The 6,060-nt window shown below is 44.1% G+C and overlaps 1 pseudogene; it reads right to left on the bottom strand.

Annotated features, from left to right (window-relative positions):
- Window positions 1-255: 255 nt before the first annotated feature.
- Window positions 256-1,644, bottom strand: LOC100345341 (bystin pseudogene; annotated as a pseudogene).
- Between the last annotated feature and the right edge of the window lie 4,416 nt (window positions 1,645-6,060).

Raw genomic sequence — 6,060 nt, forward strand, 5'->3', positions numbered from 1 at the left:
GGTGTGCTTAAACCAAGCCCCAGCTGGGGAGTGGGAACGCTGGGCTGTGGATCACATCAGCTCACCAAGGGAGCAGGGACGAAGGCCTAGAAGAGAGGAGGGAGCCAAACAGACCCTCAGGCCACCATGCCCGGCCTGGGAGCCACAGATGCCCTGTGACCTTGTCACTGCCCTGGTCTTCAGGCATATAAAGCTCAGTGTCATCTTCAGTCACCCAGGGGACCTGGGGTCCTCCCATGCCCACTGGACCAGGACAGGTGACAGTCTTCCTCACTCCATGGCGATGGGGACATCTTCTACGTCACGAGGGACTGCGCTCTGAAGCTCCCGCCTGATTTCGGGGGACAGCTGTGGGTGGGGCTGCAGCCGGAGCAGTTCCATGAGGGTTTCTTTCTGTTCTGTGGCCAAATCTGCCTTGTAGCGCTGGACCAATGTCAGCAGGCACTGGTGCCGGAGCACGGGCAGCTCCCGCTTCTCTGTCCGGAACGCCAGGAAGTGGAAGACCAGGGCATCCAGCACGCGGTAGGGCAGTGCGTACTTCTTATCCAGCAGCAGTCGTAGGAAGATGCTGTTGGCACCACTGTATTCCATCTCGGCGATTTTCAGCCTGGCCGCGCTGGAGTGCAGCACAGGGATAGAGCACTTGGTGATGATGCTGCCCACGATGATGGCTTCCCGGAGAGTACAAGGCCTGACTCGCACAGGGGGATCAGGATCCCTTTGAACCAGGCTCCAGGCTTGAACAAGGCCTTCTTGAGCGCCATGTACAAATGGAAGTTGAGTCGTTTGTATTCAGCGATGTCATCTCGTATGCGGGGGAGCAGGACGAGGTTGTAGAAGCGCTGGGCCATGCGTTCTTTCAGGTTAGAAGCAAAAATCCTGGTGGCTTGGTACATGGCGGCCGCAGTCCAGGCCTCAGGCTCTGTGACATAGAGGATCTGTTCCCAGTTGGAGAGTGCAGGGATGATCTTAAAGGCCTTGGGCAGTTTCCCGCTGCGGTACTTAGACAACACCTCCCGGACCCCCCTGTAGACCTCCAGCACCCGGGGGTCCAGCTGGGGCATAGGGAAGCCTGACACCTCTGACATGACCGTCTCGACCTCCGTCTGCTTCTCAGTCAGCTTCTCCATGATGATGTCGGCCAGGGTGCGCCTGGCAGGAGGGTTCTTGTTCATGAACATCTCAATGGCACGCTCATCCTCAGGGTCCACGACCACCTCTGCATGGTGGTCTACCCCCTTCATCGTGGCAGCCTTCTCCAGGGTGGGCCACTTCTCATCCTCATCGTCTGACCCATCCTGTGGCACTCCAGGACCCAGCCGCGTGGCGCGCTCCCGAGGCTTGGCGGGCCCGTCCCCAGAGCCGTGCTCGGTTTCCAGCTCCTCCTGTTGTTGCCGTGCTTGCTGCAAAATCCGCCGGCTCAGCCGGGGCCCCACATACTCTTCCTCCTCTTCCCCGGTTCCGTGGCCCCGCCGCTTTTCCCGGGCACTTGCCCGCACCGCGTTCCCAGCCAAGATCTGCTCTGCCAGGGGCGCGTGTTTTTCCTGAGCACCAGCCCCACGGGCCGCTTTGAATTTCGGCATTTTTCTCGATAATGCGGCCCGGCAAACTCACACGTGGGTGTGGCGACAGCCCAGGATGTGCGCTCCGTTAATAAGATCTTAACCAAGTTGGTCTGGTGTAGACATGATCCACTATGGCTTCTCTCTTCATATACCAAAGAAGGTTCCCATATTGTCAGAGTGAGGCCTTTTTGCTGTGGGTGTTGGCTGCTTTCTGAAAAACAAGATTTCAACCCTGAGCTGGTAATTCCGTCTTCTCTGTGTTGCTGATTCTCGAACAACAGATTCTCTAACAGACAGGTAATGTGGAACAATGTAACTGCCATTGCTCCAGTGATTTGATGAATTATAATTTGCGTTAACTTTCAGCTCCAAGAAATACTTTGCCTTCAAAAAAGGAGGGTGGGAAGAGAACAACAATCTAAGGTTTTGAATTTCAGAAACTGGATGTCATGACCACTTAAATTCATTGTTCAAAGGAAAGTTATAGAAGACCAAGTTATTATTCGTTTTGTTGGAGAGGTCTGGCTTTACTCTGGAAGTTGCTGTTGGTATTAATAAATCTGAGAGATATTAGAGGCACAGTAACCTTCACAACTGAAGAACATGGCCAACAGCCAGAACGGAAATCGGTATGGAAATCAGTGGTCACACAGACACTAATACTGGCCCACATATGCAGTGGAACTAAGTTTGAGGTAGGTAAATATGAAAAATAGTAGTGTCTTTTTGGCTTAATTTTCTCAAGATATTTTCTCAATTATGTCAATATCTCTTAAAATAACATAATTCAGAACACTGTTATTTGTTTAAGTAAAGCATGCCATTTCTTTCAATTACGTTTATTAGCTACCTAGAGTGCTGCCCTGTCTGAACCCATGTCTCCGGGAGTGGTATTTTGCTAGTGGTCAAGACACTGGCTGGCATGCCGCATCCAGATGCAAGTGCCTGCGTCCTACTTCCTGCTTCACTCCTGATGCTAGCTTTTCAGATAAGTCAGACTCTGGGAGCCAGCATGTAAAGATTCACATGTTTGGGTCCCCACCATCCCTGTGGGACTTTTGGAGAGTAAACCAGTAGATGGAAGCTCCCTCTACTCTCTCTGTTTCTCTGTCTCTCAAATATTTTAAGAAGTATGTTCGAGTCTTCCTTTTTTTCTCCACTGCCTTTACAACTAACTGCTCTCCATTCTTATATTTTCCTCATGGCAATCATAAGAACTACATGATATTTTTAATAAAAAGTTATTGCTATTATCTTTTTTGAACATTGCATACATTTTGTTACAGCATATCACTTTCATCTGTTACACGGTTATTTAATTATAAACTTTTATCCTTGAAAGTTTAAGGTATAATATTCTGCTGGTAATACTAGTAACTTTTTTATGTTATATGACACTATTTTCATTTGATTGTTTCTGTACTTACTTCAGTTAAGAGACAGCTATACAAATCCATTATTGAAGAACAGGAAAAATGTTATTTAATTTCAGAATAGTGCCAGAAGGTTTTGGTTCTTTCCTTTAAAGGTGAGGACATTTTTTATGATTAAAAGCCTACTATGATGTGTGGCATTTTAACTTGTGGTTTGTGTGACACAAGCCACGTATTCAATGACTTTTTTGTCCTTCTAAATATGAGATGCCATTCACATCTTCTTATTTCTATGCAAAGAGATCTTTCCTAGGCACTGTGGTGGGAAAAAGAATTTTCCTGTCCAAAGTCTGGAAAATGGCAGAAAAAAATAAATTTAAACTTTCCTTAGAATACACTGAGAATTATAAAACATAATGATAAAATAGAGGATTAAAAGATTTCTTTATCTCTGGAAAGGCTTTTTGTGTTGTGGGTGCAGGGTTAGGTTTCCCATCGTCAAATCAGATTTCTTCCCTTTTCCTTACAATATATATTTTTGTGAAGTAGGCCAACGCCTCATTGATGTTCTTGTCTCTCATTACAGTGTATGCCAAGGATAAGTATCCTGCCTGTAGTCTATACCCTCATGGCCCAATTGAACTTTCTGGTTGTTGAGGATTTATGTAAAAACTTTTATCAAAATTCTGTTAGATATTTTATTTCAGGCTTCAGAATTTTGTTTTGTATTTGGATAGTCTCCTGAAAATTTATAAAGGAATTTGGAGGTTGAAGTCTCAAGAAATTTTACTTTTCCTGCTTCAAGTCAGATTTTCATTGTTTTCAGGGCCTTGCTGATTTTAAAGCCTCAGTGATTTTTATAGAACTTGATGGCTAAAGCATAATTTGTAACCTGAAAACTTTAGACCAAATCCAATTGTCATTTTTGTTTTCTTAGGTGCACAAATGTTTCTAATGTTTAATGGCAAAATAAACATCTTGTTTTAAAAATTTTTTAAGTGTATTGTTAAGTGTCATTAAGTATATTCACATTATGGGGCCGATGCTGTGGCTCACTTGGCTAATCCTCCGCCTGCGGCGCCGGCATCCCATATGGGCACCAGGTTCTGGTCCCGGTTGCTCCTCTTCCAGTCTAGCTCTCTGCTGTGGCCCGGGAAGGCAGTGGAGGATGGCCCAAGTGCTTGGGCCCTGTACCCACATGGAAGACCAGGAGGAAGCACCTGGCTCCTGGCTTTGGATCAGTGTAGCTCCAGCTGTAGCAGCCATTTGGGGGGTGAACCAACGGAAGAAGACCTTTCTCTCTGTCTCTCCCTCTCACTGTCTATAACTCTACCTTTCAAATAAATAAATAAAAAATATTTAAAAAAAAGTATATTCACATTACTGTACAAATCATTACCAGTATTCATCTCCAGAACATTTCATGACCACAAGCTGAAACTCTGTGATCATTAAACAAAAATTAAACTCTGTGTCCATTAAATAATAATTTCCAAATGCCCCATAATCCCTTGTAAACACTATAGATTTCCTATGTCTCCGCATTTTACTACTCCTGATACCTTAAATAAATGGATTTGTATATGTTCTTTTTGTGTTTATATATTTCATTTAACATAATAGTTCAAATGTTTATTCATCCTGTAGCCTGTGCTAGAATATCCCTCTTTTTTTAAGAATGGGTAATATTCCATTGCATATATATGCCACATTTTGTTTATTAATTCATCTATCCACCAACATTTTGTTGGTGATGTGAATAATTCTACTGTGAACATTGGTGTACAAATATCTGTTTGAGTCTTTGAAACTCTTTCAATTACTTAGAATAAATACAGGAGAGTTGACTTGCTGAATTCAAAGTACTTCTATGCTTATTTTTGGCAGAGAGAATTGCAAATTGTTTTCCACAGTAACTGCACCATTTTACATTTCCTCTAGGAAGACATGCGATTTCCAGTTTTTCCACATCCTATCCAATATGTTGTATCTTTGGTTTGTTTTGATAATAAGTATGCTAAAAAGTGAAAAGTGCTGTCTCAGTATGCTTTTAATTTGCATTTCCACATTTGAAACACTTTGGAAACATTTTGAAAATGTAGCCAGTTCTGGAAAATGTAAAGAGTCTATATGGAAACCTGAAATTCCAGCTTCTTTGATAAACCGGAGTGTGTGATAGTATAGAGTTCTAACTTTCAGCTATGAGATGGGGCTGAGAAGTGGTAGCCCACTTTGGATAGAACACATGTTATCCAGATGAGGCAGAGGCTTCTCAGGCCACCCTACATAGCCCACTCATTTATGCTATTTGCATAGCCCATATAAATAGCAAGTTTGAAGTTGCTGCCATCAAATTATCTGAATGTAGCTTGTAAGTATTTTGATATTTAGTTGCCATGTTGTTGACTTGGGAGATAGAGATGAATTTATCAAGCTGAGTGAAATGAAATTTTAGCTGTTACGACCTTCTTAGATCTATACATATTGTGTTTGTGGGCAGCATTTAATTCAAAATGCATTCTAAATAAAAATTACGTCCTGAGGCCGGTGCTGTGGCACAGCGGGTTAACACCCTGGCCTGAAGTGCTGGCATCCCACATGGGCACTGGTTCGAGACCCGGCTGCTCCACTTCTGATCCAGTTCTCTGCTATGGCCTGGGAAAGCAGTAGAGGATGGCCCAGGTCCTTAGGCCCCTGCACCCACATGGGAGACTTGGAAGAAGCTCCTGGCTCCTGGCTTCGGTTCGGCGCAGCTCTGGCTAGTTGGGCCAATTGTGGCCAACTGGGGAGTGAACCAGGGGATGAAAGACCTCTGTCTCTTTCCCTGGCTCTCTCTCTCTCTCTCTCTCTCTACCTCTCCTCTCTCTGTGTAACTCTGACTTCCAAATAAATAAATGAATCTTTAAAAAAATTACCTCCTGTAGTATTGCTATTTTAAAAATCTAATTAAATTGAGAGATTCCAAGATGGCAGATTAGGGAAGGACATACTGTGCTAGGCTAGGGTTAGACAGTTTAAAAAATGTATAGGAATTGCACTCTCAGGGGAGAATTGGAGAGAAAACTGAACTGGAAATCCTACAAGAGGAAGAGGAACACCATGGAACTGTGTGGAGGTTGGGG

This window comes from Oryctolagus cuniculus, chromosome 5 (genome assembly GCF_051225735.1).
Source record: "Oryctolagus cuniculus isolate XC-2025 breed Fujian yellow rabbit chromosome 5, ASM5122573v1, whole genome shotgun sequence".
Taxonomy (NCBI): Eukaryota; Metazoa; Chordata; class Mammalia; order Lagomorpha; family Leporidae; genus Oryctolagus; species Oryctolagus cuniculus.